Source organism: Callithrix jacchus, chromosome 11, assembly GCF_049354715.1.
Source record: "Callithrix jacchus isolate 240 chromosome 11, calJac240_pri, whole genome shotgun sequence".
In the NCBI taxonomy this organism is placed as follows: Eukaryota; Metazoa; Chordata; class Mammalia; order Primates; family Cebidae; genus Callithrix; species Callithrix jacchus.
This window is the reverse complement of record NC_133512.1, coordinates 129,245,993-129,262,810: the sequence shown is the minus strand read 5'-3', so window position 1 is coordinate 129,262,810 and position 16,818 is coordinate 129,245,993.

Here is a 16,818-nt window from a genome sequence, read left to right as displayed (position 1 = left end):
TCTACTCTTTTTTGGAGTATATACAGCAACTCAATATGCTCTCACATGTAAAATACCGAAATTCTAATTTTACGCGAATCAAAAAAAATCATAATAATACATAGGCCCCCAAAGATAAAAGAAAATTGCTCTGAATATATTCTGGTACAAAAAATATACAATGCCTTATTCTACTCTGTTTTGGAATATATAATCCAACTAACTATGCTCTCTAATGTAAAATACCGATATTCTAATTTTAACCAAATCAAAAAAATCTAAATATTATCTAGGCACCCCAATGTTAAAAGCAAAATTGCTCTGAATATAATCTGTCAGAAAAAATATAAAATACCCTTTTCTACTCTGTTTTGTAGAATATACACCAACTCAATATGCTCTCTCATGTAAAATACAGAAATTCTAATTTTACGCGAATCAAACAAAATCTAAATAATATCAAGGCGCCCCAAAGTTAAAAAAAAATGGCACAGAATATAGTCTGTCAGAAAAAATTTACAATGCCCTATTCTACTCTGTTTTGGAGTATATACACCAACTCCATTTGCTCTCTTATGTAAAATACAGAAATTCTGTATTTAGCAAATCGAAAATAATCTAAATATTATCTAGGCACCCCAATATTAAATGCAAAATTGCTCTGAATATCATCTGTCAGAGAAAATATACAATGCCCATTTCTACTCTGTTTTGTAGTATATACACAAACTCAATATGCTCTCTCATTTAAAAGAGCGAAATCCTAATTTTAAGCGACTCGAAAAAAATCTAAATAATATCTAGGTGCCCCACAAGTAAAAGAAAATGGCACTGAATATATACTGTTAGAAAAAACATACAATGCCCTTTTCTACTCGGGTTTGGAGTATATACACCAACTCCATGTGCTCTCTCATGTAAAATACAGAAATTCTGTATTTAAGCGAATCGAAAAAATCTAAATATTATCTAGGTACCCCAATGTTAAAAGAAAAATTGCTCTGAATATAATCTGTCAGAAAAAATATACAATGCCCTATTCTACTCTGTTTTGAAGTATATATACCAACTCAGTATGCTCTCTCATGTAAAATACTGAAATTCTAAATTTACGTGAATCCAAAAAAATCTAAATATTATCTAGGCACCCCAATGTTATAATCAAAATTGCTCTGAATATAATCTGTCAGAAAAAATATACAATGCCGTTTTCTACTCTGTTTTAAAGTATATACACCAACTCCATATCTCTCTCATGTAAAATACAGAAATTGTATATTTAAGCAGATCAAAAGAAATTTAAATATTATCTAGGCAACCCATAGTTAAAAACAAGAGTGGTATGAATATATTCTGTCAGAAAAAATATACAATGCCCTATTATACTTTGTTTTGGAGTATATACACCAACTCAGTATGCTCTCTAATGTAAACTAAAGAAATTCTGTATTTAAGCGAATCGAAAAAAATCTAAATATTATCTAGGCACCCCAAAGTTAAAAGCAAAATTGCTCTGAATATAATCTGTCAGAAAAAATATACAATGCCCAATTCTACTCTGTTTGGAAGTATATAAACCAACTCCATATGCTCTCTCATGTAAAATACAGAAATTCTATATTCAAGCAAATTGAAAGAAATCTAAATATTATCTAGGCACCCCAATGTTAAAAGCAAAATTGCTCTGAATATAATCTGTCAGAAAAAATATACAATGCCCATTTATACTTTTTTTTGTAATATATACACCAACTCAATATGCTCTCTCATAGAAAATACAGAAATTCTAATTTTACTTATATCGAAAAAATCTAAATATTATCTAGGCATCTCAATGTTAAAAAAAAATTGCTCTGAATCTAATCTGTCAGAAAATATATACAATGCCCTTTTCTACTCTGTTTTCGGGTATATACACCAACTCAATATGCTCTCTCTTGTAAAATACTGAAATTCAAATTATATGTGAATCGAAAAAAATCTAAAGATAAAAGAAAATGGCTCTGAATATAATCAGTTAGAATAAAATATACAATGCCTTATTCTACTCTGTTTTGCAGTATATACACAAACTCAGCATGCTCTCTCATGTAATATACCGAAATTCTAATTTCACCCAAATCGAAAAAAATCTAAATATTATTTAGGTAACCCAATGTTAAAAACAAAATTGCTCTGAATATAATCTGTCAGAAAAAATATACAATGCACTATTCTCTGTTTTGCAGTATATACACCAACTCCATAAGCTCTCTCATGTAAAATACAGAAATTCTACATTTAAGCTAATCGAAAAAAATCTAAATATTATCTAGGCACCCCAATGTTAAAAGCAAAATTGAAATGAATATAATCTGTCAAAAGAAATAGACAATTTCCTTTTCTACTCTGTTTTGTACTATATACAGCAACTCAGTATGCTCTCTCATGTAAAATACAGAAATTCTAATTTTACCAAAATCGAAAACATCTCAATAATATCTAGGCGTCCCAAAGTTAAAGGAAAATGGCTATGAATATAGTCTGTTAGAAAAAATATACAATGCCTTATTCTACTCTCTTTTGGAATATATACACCAACTCCATATTCTCTCTCATGTAAAATACCAAATTTCTAATTTTACATGAAATGAAAAATATCTAAATATTATCTAGGCACCCAAATGTCAACAGCAAAATTGCTCTGAATATAATCTGTCAGAAAAAATATAAAATGCCCTTCTCTACTTTGTTTTGGACTATATTCACAAACCCAATATGCTCTCTCATATAAAATACCGAAATTCTAATTTTACGCGAATCTAAAAAAATCTAAATAAATCTTGGCGCCCCAAAGTTAAAAGAAAATGGCTCTGAATATAGGCTGTTAGAAAAAATATGCAATGCCCTAATCTACTTTGTTTTGGAGTATATACATCTACTCAGTATGCTCTCTCATGTAAAATACATAAATTCTAAATTTATGTGAATCGAAAAAAATCTAAATATTATCTAGGCACTCCAATGTTAAAAAAAAATTGCTCTGAATATAATCTATCAGAAAACACATACAATGCTTTATTCTACTCTGTTTAGGTGTATGTGCACCAAATCCATATGCTCTCTCATGTAAAATACAAAAATCCTAATTTTACCCGAATCGAAAAAATCTAAATGTTATCTAGGCACCCCAACGTTAAAAACAAAATTCTCTGAATATAATCTGTCAGAAATAATATACAATGCCCTATTCTTCTTTTATTTCGCGTATATACACCAACTCCATATGCTCTCTCATGTAAAATACCGAAATTCTAATTTTACGCGAATCGAAAAAAATTCAAATAATATTTAGGCGCCTCAAAGTTAAAATAAAATGGTTCTGAATGTAGTTTGTTAGAAAAAATATACAATGCTTTATTCTACTCCGTTTTAAAGTATATAAACCAACTCAGTATATGCTCTCATGTAAAATGCAGAAATTCTAATTTAACCCCAATTGAAAATATCTAAATATTATCTAGGCACCCCGATGTTAATAACAAAATTGCTCTGAATATAATCTGTCAGAAAAAATATACAATGCCCTATTATACTCTGTTTCTGAGTATATACACCAACTCCATATGCTCTATCATGTAAAACACAGAAATTCTAAATGTAAGGAAATCGAAAAAAATCTAAATATTATCTAGGCACCCAAATGTTAAAAAAAAAATTGCTCTGAATATAATCTCTCAGAAAAAATATACAATTTCCTATTGTACATTGTTTTAAAGTATATACACCAACTCCATATACTCTCTCATGTAAAATAGAGAAATTCTATATTTAAGCTAATCGAAAAATATCTAAATATTATCTAGTCACCCCAATGTAAAAAGCAAAATTACTCTGAGTATAATATGTCATAAAAAATATACAATGCCCGTTTCTACTTTGTTTAGGAGTACATACATCAACTCAATATGCTCTCTCATGTAAAATGCTGAAATTCTAATTTTACGCAAATCGAAAAAAATCTAAATAACATCTAGGCACCCCCAAAGTTAAAAAAAATGGGTCAAAATATAGTTTGTTAGGAAAAATATACAATGCCTTATTCTACTCTGTTTTGGAGTATATACACACACTAAGTATGCTCACTCATGTAAAATACAGAAATTCTAATTTTTCGTGAATCAAAAAAATCTAAATATTACCTAGGCACCCCATGTTAATAATAAAATTTCTTTGTATATAATCTGTCAGAAAAAATATACAATGCCCTATTCTACTCTGTTTTGGAATATATACACCGACTTTATAAACTCTCTCATGTAAAATACAGAAATTCTATATTTAAGCGAATCGAAAATAATCTAAATATTATCTAGGCACCTTAATGTTAAAAGCAAAATTGCTCTATATATAATCTGTCAGAAAAAATATACAATGCACTTTTCTACTCTATTTGGGAGTATATACACCAACTTCATATGCTCTCTCATGTAAAATACCGAAATTCAAATTTTACGTGAATTGAAAAAAATCTAAATATTATCTAGGCGCCCCAAAGGTAAAAGAAAATGACTCTGAATATAGTCTGTTAGAAAAAATATACAATGCCTTATTCTACTCTGTTTTGGAGTATATTCACCAACTCAATATCCTCTCATGTAAAATAATGAAATTATAATTTTACCTGAATCGAAAATAATCTAAATATGATCTAGGTATCCCAATGTTAAAAACAAATTTGCTCTGAATATAATCTGGCAGAAAAAATATACAATGCCCTATTCTGCTCTGTTATGGTGTATATACACCAACTCCATATGCTCTCTCATGTAAAATACAGAAATTCTATATTTAAGCGAATTGAATAAAATCTATATATAATCTAGGCACCCCAATGTTAAAAGCAAAATTGGTCTTAATATAATCTGTCAGAAAAAATATACAATGCCTTATTCTACTCTTTTGCAATATATACACCAATTCAGTTTTCTTTCTGATGTAAAAAATCGAAATTCTAATTTAACATGAATCGAAGAAAATCTAAATATTGTCTAGGCAACCAATTGTATCAGCAATATTACTCTGAATATAGTCTGTTAAAAAGATATACAATACCATTTTCTACTCTGTGTTAAAGTATATACACCAACTCAGTATGCTCTCTCATGTAAAATACCAAAATTCAAATTTTACGTGAATCGAAAAAAATCTAAATAATATCTAGGCGCACAAAAGTCAAAAGAAAATGACTCGGAATATAGTCTGTTAGAAGAAAATATACAATGCCTTATTCTACTCTGTTTTGGAGTATATACACCAACTCAGTATGCTCTCTCATGTAAAATACCGAAACTCAAATTTCATGTGAATCGATAAAAATCTAAATAATATCTAGGCGCCCCAATGTTAAAAGAAAATGGCTCTGAATATAGTCTGTTAGAAAAAATATACAATGCCTTATTCTACTGTGTTTTGGAGTATATACACTAACTCAGTAATCTCCCTCATGTAAAATACCGAAATTCGAATTTTACACGAATAAAAAAAAATCTAAATAATATCTAGACAACCAAAATTTAAAAGAAAATGGCTCGGAATATAGTCTGTTAGAAAAATTATACTATGTTTTATTTTACTTTTTTTTGGTGTATATACACCAACTCACTAAGCTCTCTCATGTAAAATACCAAAATTCTAATTTTACCAAAATCCAAAAAAATCAAAATATTATAAAGGCACCCCAAGGTTAAAAACAAAATTGCTCTGAATATAATCTGTCAGAAAAAATATACAATGCCCAATTTTACTCTGTTTTTGAGTACATACACAAACTCAATATGCTCTCTCATGTAAAATACAGAATTTCTATATTTAAGGGAATCGAAAAATATCTAAATATTATTTGGGCACCCCAATGTTAACAACAAAATTGCTCTGAATATAATCTGTCAGAAAAAATATACAATGCACTATTCTACTCTATTTTAAAGTATATACACCAACTCAATATGCTCTCTCATGTAAAATACCGAAATTATATATTTAAGCGAATCGAAAAATATCTACATATTATCTAGGCACTCCAATTTTAAAGGAAAAATTTCTCTGAATATAATCTTTCAAAAAAAATGTACAATGCCCTTTTCTACTCTGTTTCAAAGTATATACACCAACTCAATATGCTCTCTCATGTAAAATACCGAAATTCAAATTTTACGCGAATCAAAAAAAATCTAAATTATATCTAGGCAACCCAAAGTTAAAATAAAATGGCTCTTAATATAGTCTATTAGAAAATATATACAATGCCTTATTCTACTCTGCTTTGGAGCATATACACCATCTCAGTTGGCTCTCTCATGTAAAATACTGAAATTGCAATTTTAAGTGAATCAAAAAAAATCTAAATAATATCTAGGCGCCCCAAAGTTAAAAAAAAAGGGCTCTGAATATAGTCTGATAGAAAAAATATACAATACCTTATTCTACTTTGTTTTAGAGTATATACACCAACTCAGTATATTTTCTCATGTAAAATACCGAAATTCTAATTTTACCAGAATCAAGAAAATCTACATATTATCTAGGCAACCCAATATTAAAAAGAAAATTGCTCTCAATATAATCTGTCATAAAAATATACAGTGCCCTATTCTACTCTGTTTTGGAGTATATACACCAACTCCATACGCTCTCTCATGTAAAATACAGAAATTATATATTTAAGCGAATCAAAAAATCTCTAAATGTTATCTAGGCATCCCAATGTTAAAAACAAAATTGCTCCGAGTACAATCTGTCAGAAGAAATATACAATGCCCTATTCTCCTCTGTTTTAAAGAATATTCACCAACTCAATATGCTCTCTCATGTAAAATATTGAAATTCCAATTTTACGCGAATCCAAAAAAATCTAAATAATATCTAGGCGCCCAAAAGCTAAAAGAAAATGGCTCTGAATATAGTCTGTTAGAAATAATATAAAATGCCTTATTCTATTCTCTTTTAAAGTATTTACACTAACTCAGTATGCTCTCTCATGTAAAACACCGAAATTAAAATTTTACGCAAATGGAAAAAATCTAAATAATATCTAGGAGCCCCAAGGTTAAAAGAAAATGGCTCTGAATATAGTATGCTAGAAAAAATATACAATGCCTTATTCTACTCTGTTTTGGAGTATATACACCAACACAGTATGCTCTCTCATGTAAAATACCGAAATTCTAATTTTACGCGAATTGAAAAAATCTAAATATTATCTAGGAACCCCAATGTTAAAAGCAATATTGCTTTGAAAACAATCTGTCATAAAAAATATACAATGCCCTTTTCTACTCTGTTTTGTAGTATATACACCAACTCAGTATGCTCTCCCAGGTAAAATAGCGAAATTCTAATTTTACGTGAATCGATAAAAATCTAAATAATATCTAGGCGCGCCAAAGTTAAAGAAAATTGTTCTGAATATAGTCTGTTAGAAAAAATATACAATGCCTTATTCTACTCTCTTTTGGAGTATATACACCAACTCAGTATGCTCTCTCATATGAAATACCGAAATTCCTAATTTCCGTGAATCGAAAAAAATCTAAATATTATCTAGGCACCCCAATGTTAAAAGCAAAATTGCTCTGAATACAATCTGTCAGAAAAAATATACAATGCCCTACTCCACCCTGTTTTGGACTATATACACCAACTCAGTCTGCTCTCTCATGTAAAATACCAAAATTCTAATTTTACGTGAATAGAAAAAAATCTAAATAGTATCTAGGTACCCAAATGTTAAAAGCAACATTGCTCTAAATATAATCTGTCTGAAAAAATGTACAATGCTTTTTTCTACTCTGTTTTGGAGTATATAGACCAACTCAATATGCTCTCTCATAAAAAATACAGAAACTCTAATTTTACATGAATCAAAAATATCTAAATATTATCTAGGCACCCCAATGTTAAAAACCAAATTTCTCTGAATATAATCTGTCAGAAAAAATATACAATGCCCTATTCTACTCTGTTTTGGAGTATATACACCAACTCAGTATGCTCTCTCATGTAAAATACAGAAATTCTATATTTAAGCAAGTCGAAAAAAATCTATATATTATCTAGGCACCCCAATGTTAAAAGCAAAATTGCTCTGAATATAATCTGTCTAAATAAATGTACAATGCCCTTTTCTACTCTGTTTTGGAGTATATACACCAACTCAATATGCTCTCTCATATAAAATACAGAAATTCTAATTTTACTTGAATTGAAAAAATCTAAATATTATCTCGGCACCCCAATGTTCTAAGCAAAATTGTTCTGAATGTAATCTGTCACAAAAAATATACAATGCCCTTTTCTACTCTGTTTTGTAGTATATGCACCAACTCAATATGCGCTCTCATGTAAAATACCGAAATTCTCATTATATGCGAATCGAGAAATATCTAAATAATATCTAGGCGCCCCAAAGTAAAAAGAAAATGGCTTTGAATATAGTCTGTTAGATAAAATATACAATGCCTTATTCTACTCTGTTTTGGAGTATATACACCAGTCGGTATGCTCTCTCATGTAAAATACCGAATTTCTAAATTTACGTGAATCTAAAAAAATCTAAATAGTATCTCGGCATCCCAATGTTAAAATCAAAATTGCTCTGAATATAATCTGTCTCAAAAAATATACAATACCCTATTCTACTCTGTTTTCAAGTATATACACCAACTCAGTATGCTCTCTCATGTAAAATACAGAAATTCTATATTTCAGCGAATCGAAAAAAATGTATATATTATCTAGGCACCCCAATGTAAAAAGCAAAATTGCTCTGAATATAATCTGTTAGAAAAAATATACCATGCCCTACTCTACTCTGTTTTGGAGTATATACACCAACTCAGTCTGCTCTCTCATGTAAAGTATCGAAATCCTAATTTTACGCAAATCGAAAAAAATCTTAATAATATCTAGGCGCCCCAAAGTTAAAAGAAAATGGCTCTGAATATAGTCTGTTAGAAAAAATATACAATGTGTTTATCTACTCTGTTTTGAAGTATATAAACCGACTCCGTATGCTCTCTCATGTAAAATACCGAAATTCTAAATTTCCTTGAATCGAAAAAAATCTAAATATTATCTAGGCAACCCAGTGTTTAAAACAAAATTGCTCTGAATATAATCTGTCAGAAAAAATATAAAATGCCTTATTCTACTCTGTTTTGGAGTACATACACCAACTCCTTATTCTCTCTCATGTAAAATATAGAAATTTTCTATTTAAGCAAATCGAAAAAAATCTGTATCTTATCTAGGCATCCCAATGTTAAAAGCAAAATTGCTCTGAATATAATCTGTCAGAAAAAATATACAATGCCCTTTTCTACTCTGTTTTGCAATATATACACCAACTCAATATGCTCTCTCATGTAAAACAAATTCTAATTTTATTTCAATCAAAAAAATGTAAATATTATCTAGGCACCCCAATGTTAAAAACAAAATTGCTCTAAATATAATCTGTCAGACAAAATATACAATGCCCAATTCTACTCTGTTTTGGAGTATATACACCAACTCAGTATGCTCTCTCATGTAAAATACCGAAATTCTAATTTTACATTAATCGATAAAAGTCTAAATATTATCTAGGCACTCCAATGTTTAAAACAAAATTGCTCTAAATATAATATGTGAGAAAAAATATACAATGCCATATTCTACTCTGTTTTGGTATATATACACAAACTCCATATGCTCTCTCATGTAAAATACCGAAATTCTGTATTTAAATGAATCGAAAAAAATCTAAATATTATCTAGGCACCCCAGTGTAAAAGCAAAATTGTTCTGAATATAATCTGTCAGAAAAAATACACAATGCCATCTTCTACTCTGTTTTGGAATATATACACCAACTCAATATGCTCTCTCATGTAAAATAACGAAATTCCAATTTTACCCAAATTGAAATAATCTAAATAATATCTAGGCGCCCAAAAGGTAAAAGAAAATGGCTCTGAATATAGTCTGTTAGAAAAAATATACAATGCCTTATTCTACTCTGTTTTGGAGTATATACACCTACTCAGTATGCTCTCTCATGCAAAATAATGGAATAATAAATTTACGCATATCGAAAAATCTAAATATTATCTAGGCTCCAAAATGTTAAAAAGAAAATTGCTCTAAATAAAATTTGTCACGAAAAATATACAATGCACTATTTTACTTTGTTTTGGGGTATATACACCAACTCAGTATGCTCTTTTATGTAAAATATATAAATTCTAATTTTACCCGAAGCAAAAATATCTAAATATTATCTAGGCACCCCAATGTTAAAAACAAAATTGCTCTGAATATAATCTGTTGAATAAATATACAATGCCCTATTCTATTCTGTTATGGAGTATATAAAACAACTCCATATGCTCTCTCATGTAAAATTCAGAAATTCTATATTGAAGCGAATCCAATAAAATCTAAATATTATCTAGGCACCCCAATGTTAAAAGCAAAATTGCTCTGAATATAATCTGTCATAAAAAATATACAATGCCCTTTTCTACTCTGTTTTGTAGTACATACACCAACTCAGTATGCTCTCTCATGTAAAATACCGAAATTTTAATTTTATGCAAATAAAAAAATCTAAATAATATCTACACGCCCCAAAGTTAAAAGAAAATGGCTCTGAATGTAGTCTGTTAGAAAAAATATACAATCCCTTATTCTACTCTGTTATGGAGTATATACACCAACTCAGTATGCTCTCTCATGAAATATACCGAAATTCTAATTTTATGTAAATCTAAAAAACCTAAATATTATCTAGGCACCCCAATGTTAAAAACAAAATTGCTCTGAATATAATCTGTCAAAAGGAATATACAATGCTCTATTCTACTCTGTTTTGGAGTATATACACCAACTCCATATTCTCTCTCATGCAAAATACAGAAATTCAATATTTACGCGAATCGACATAAATCTATATAGTATCTAGGCACCCCAATGTTAAAAAAAAATTACTCTGAATATAATCTGTCAGAAAAAATGTACAATGACCTTTTCTACTCTATTTTAAAGTATATAAACCAACTCTATATGCTCTCTCATGTAAAATACGGAAATTCTAATTTTACGCCAATCCAAAAAACTCTAAATAATATCTAGACGCGCCAAAGTTAAAAGAAAACAGCTATGAATATAGTCTGTTAGAGAAAATATACAATGCCTTATTCTACTCTGTTTTGGAGTATTTACACCAACTCAATATGCTCTCTCATGTAAAATACCGAAATTCTAAATTTACGTGAATCGAAAAAAAATCTAAATATTATCTAGGCAACCCAATGTTAAAATCAAAATTGCTCTGAATATAATCTGTAAGAAAAAATATACAATGACCTTTTCTACTTTGTTTTGGAGTATATACACCACCTCAATATGCTCTCTCATGTAAAATACTGAAATTCTAATTTTACGTTAATCAAAATAAATCTAAATATTATCTGGGCACCCCAATGTTAAAAAAAATTGCTATGAATATAATCTGTCAGAAAAAATATACAATGCCCTATTCTACTCTGTTTTGGAGTATATACACCAACTCCGTATGCTGTCTCATGTAAAATACAGAAATTCTATATTTTAGCGAATCAAAAAAAATCTAGGTATTATCTAGGCACCACAATGTTAATAGCAAAATAGCTCTGATTATAATCTGTCTGAAAAAATATACAATGCCCTTTTCTACTTCGATTTGGGGTATATACATTAACTCAATATGCTCTCTCATGTAAAATACCGAAATTCTAATTTTACGCTAATCGAAAAAAATCTAAATAATATCTAGGCGCCCCAAAGTTAAAAGAAAATGGCTCTGAATATATTCTGTTTGAGAAAATATACAGTGCCTTATTTTACTTTGTTTTGGACTATATAAACCAACTCAGTATGCTATCTCATGTAATATACGGAAATTCTAATTTTACCTGAATCGAAAAAAATCTAAATATTATCTAGGTGACCCAACATTAAAAGAAAATGGCTCAAAATATAGTCTGTTAGAAAAAATATACAATGCCTTATTCTACTCTGTTTTGGAGTATATACGCCAACTAAGTATGCTCTCTAATGTAAAATATCAAAATTCTAATTTTACCCATATCATAAAAATCTAAATACTATCTAGGCACCCCAATGTTATAAACAAATTTGCTCTGAGTATAATCTGTCAGAAAAAATATACAATGCCCTATTCTAATTTATTATGGAGTATATAAAACAACTCAATATGCTCTCTCATAGTTAATTCAGAAATTCTATATATAAGCGAATCGAAAAAATCTAAATATTATCTAGGCAGCAAACCGTTTAAAAGAAAATTGCTGTGAATTAAATCTGTCAGGAACAATATACAATGACCTATTGTACTCTGTTTTGGAGTATATACACCAGCTCAATATGCTCTCTCATATAAAATACGGAAATTCTAATTTTACGCGAATCGAAAAAAATCTAAATAATATCTAGGCGCCCCAACGTTAAAAGAAAATGGCTCTGAATATAGTCTGTTAGAAAAAATATACAATGCCTTTTTCTACTCTGTTTTGGAGTATATACACCAACTCAGTATGCTCTCTCATGAAATATACCTGAAATTCTAATTTTACATAAATAAAAAAAATGTAAATATTATATAGGCACACCAATGTTAAAACAAAATTGTTCTGAATATAATCTGTCAGAAAAAATATACAATGCCCTATTCTACACTTTTTTGGAGTATATAAACCAACTCCGTATGCTGTGTCATGTAAAATACAGATATTCTATATTTTATGGAATCGAAAAAAATATAATTATCTAGGCACCACAATGTTAAAAGCAAAATTTCTCTGAATATAATCTGTAAGAAAAAATGTACAATGACATTTTCTACTCTGTTTTAAAGTATATACACCAACTCAATATGCTCTCTCATGTAAAATACCGAAATTCTAATTTTAGGTCAATCAAAAAAAATCTAAATAATATCTAGGTTCCCCAAATTTAAAAGAAAATGGCTCTGAATATAGTCTGTTAGATAAAATATACAGTGCCTTATTCTACTCTGTTTTGGAATATATACACCAACTCAGTATGCTCTCTCATGTAAAATACAGAAATTCAAATTTTATGTAAAACGACAAAATTATAAATATTATCTAGACACTTCAATGTTAAAAGAAAAATTGCTCTGAATATAATCTATCAGAAAAAATATACAATGCCCTTTTCTAATCTGTTTTAGAGTATATACAGCAACTTAATATGCTCTCTTATGTAAAATACCGAAATTATAATTTTACGTGAATCGAAAAAAATCTGAATAATATCCAGGTGCTCCAAAGTTAAAAGAAAATGGCTCTGAATATAGTCTGTCATAAAAAATATACAATGCCCTATTCTACTCTTTTTTGGAGTATATACACCAACTCTATATTCTCTCTCATGTAAAATACATAAATTCTATATTTGGCGAATCAAAATAAATCTAAATATTATCTAGGCACCCCAATGTTAAAAGGAAAATTGCTCTGAATATAATCTGTCAGAAAATATATACAATGCCCATTTCTACTCTGTTTTGTAGTATATAAACCAACTCAATATGCTCTCTCATGTAAAATACAGAAATTCTAATTTTACGCGAATCAAAATAAATCTAAATATTATCTAGGCACCTCAATGATAAAAGCAAAATTGCTCTGAATATAATCTGTCAGAAAAAATATATGATGCCCTATTCTACTCTGTTTTGGAGTATATACACCACTCTGTGTGCTCTCTCATGGAAAATACAGATATTCTAAGTTTACGTGAATCGACAAAAATCTAAATATTATATAGGCACCCCAATGTTAAAAGCAAAATTTCTCTGAATATAATCTGTCAGAAAAAATATACAATGCCCTTTTATACCCTGTTTTGGAATATATACACCAACTCCATATGCTCTATCATGTAAAATACTGAAATTCTATATTTAAGCAAATCGAAAGAAATCTAAATATACTCTAGGCACCCCAATGTTAAAAGAAAAATTGCTCTCAATATAATCTTTCAGAAAAAATATACAATCCCCTATTCTACTCCATTTGGGAGTATATACACCAACTCCTTATGCTCTCTCATGTAAAATACAGAAATTCTATATTTAAGCGAATAGAAAAAAACTAAATATTATCTAGGCACCCCAATGTTAAAAGCAAAATTGCCCTGTATATAATCTGTCAGACAAAATATACAATTCCCTTTTGTACTCTGTTTTGTAATATATAAACCAAATCAAATTGCTCTCTCATGTAAAATAGCGAAATTCTAATTTTACGTGAATCGAAAAAAATCTAACTAATATCTAGGTGCCCCAAATATAAAAGATAATGGCTCTAAATACATTCTGTTAAAAAAAATATACAATGCCCTATTCTACTCTGTTTTGGAATATATACACCAACTCAGTAGGCTCTCTCTTGTAAAATACCGAAATTCTAATTTTGCGTGAATTGAAAAAAATCTAAATATTATCTAGGAACTCAAATATTAAATACAAAATTGCTCTGAATATAATCTGTCACAGAAAATATACAATGCCTTATTCTACTCTGTTTTGGAGTATATACATTAACTCCATATGCTCTCTCATGTAAAATACAAAAATTCTATATTTAAGCGAATCGAAAAACATCTAAATATTATCTAGGCACCCGAATTTTAAAGAAAAATTGCTCTGAATATAATGTGTCAGAAAAAATATACAATGCCCTTTCCTACTCTGTTTTATAGTATATACTCCAACTCAATTTGCTCTCTCATGTAAAATACAGAAATTATAATTTTAACAGAATCGAAAAAATCTAAATATTATCTAGGCACCCCAATAATAAAAACAAAATTGCTCTGAATATAATCTGTCAGAAAAAATATACAATGCCCTATTCTACTTTGTTTTGGAGTATATACACCAACTCAGTATGCTCTCCCATGTAAAATACCGAAATTCAAATTTTATGTGAATTGAAAAAAATGTAAATATTATTTAGGCACCCAAATGTTAAAAAGAAAATTGCTCTGAATATAATCTGTCAGAAAAAATATACAATTCCCTATTCTACTTTGTTTTGGAGTATATACACCACCTCAATATGCTCTCTTATGTAAAATACAGAAATTCTATATTTAAGTGAATCGAAAAAAATCTAAATACTATCTAGGTACACCAATGTTAAAAGTAAAATTGCTCTCAGTATAATCTGTAAGAAAAAATATACAATGCCCTTTTCTACTCTGTTTTGTACTATATACACCCACTCAATATGCTCTCTCATGTAAAATATCAAAATTCCAATTTTACACGAATCGAAAAAAATCTAAATAATATCTAGGCGCCCCAAAGTTAAAAGAAAATGTCTCTGAATATAGTCAGTTAAAAAAAATATACAATGCCTTATTCTACTCTGTTTTAAACTATATACACGAACTCAGTATGCTCTCTCATGTAAAATACCGAAATTATAATTTTCGTGAATGGAAAGATCTAAATATTATCTAGGCACCCCAAAGTTAAAATCAAAATTGCTCTGAATATAAACTGTCAGAAAAAATATACTTGGCCTTTTCTACTCTGTATCGGAGTATATACACCAACTGAATATGCTCTCTCATGTAAAACAGCGACACGCTAATTTAACGTGAATCGACAATAATCTAAATAAAATCTTGGCACCCCAATGATAAAAACAAAATTGCTCTGAATATAATCTGTCAGGAATAATATACAATGCCCTATATCACTCTGCTTTAAAGTATATACACCAAATCCATATGCTCTCTCAGGTAAAATACAGAAATTCTTTATTTAAGCGAATCGAAAAAAATTTAAATATTATCTAGGCATCCCAATGTTAAAAGCAAAATTGCTCTGAATATAATCTGTCAGAAAAAATGTACAATGCCCTTTTCTACTCTGTTTTTGAGTATATACACCAACTTAGTATGCTCTCCCATTTAAAATACAGAAATTCTAATTTTACCAGAATCGAAAAAATCTACTTATTATCTAGGCACCACAATGTTAAAAACAAAATTGCTCTGAATATAATCTGTCAGAAAAAATATACAATGCCCTATTCTACTCTGTTTTGGGGTATATAAACCAACTCCATTTGCTCTCTTACGTAAAATACAGAAATTCTATATTTAAGCAAATCAGAAAAATCTAAATATTATCTAGGCACCACAATGTTAAAAACTAAATTGCTCTGAATATCATCTGTCAGAAAAAATATACAATGGTCTATTCTACTCGGTTTTGGAGTATATAAACCAACTCCATATGCTCTCTCATGTAAAATACAGAAATTCTATATTTAAGTGAATCGAAAAAAGTATAAATAATATCAAGGCACCCCAAAGTTAAAAGAAAATGGCTCTGAATTTAGTCTGTGAGAAAAAATTTACAATGCCTTAATCTACTCTGTTTTGGAGTATATACACCAACTCAGTATGCTCTCTCATGAGAAATACTGACATTCTAATTTGACGTGAATCAAAAAAAATCTAAATATTATCTAGGCACCCGAATGTTAAAAGCAAAATTGCTTTTAATATAATCTGTTAGAAAAAATATACAATGCTCTTTTCTACTCTATTTTGGAGTATAAACAGCAACACAATATGCTCTGTCATGTAAAATACAGAAATTCTAATTTTACGTGTATCGAAAAAAATCTAAATAATATCTAGGCGCCCGAAAGTAAAAAGAAAATGGCTCTAAATATACTCTGTTGGAAAAAATATACAATGCCGTATTTT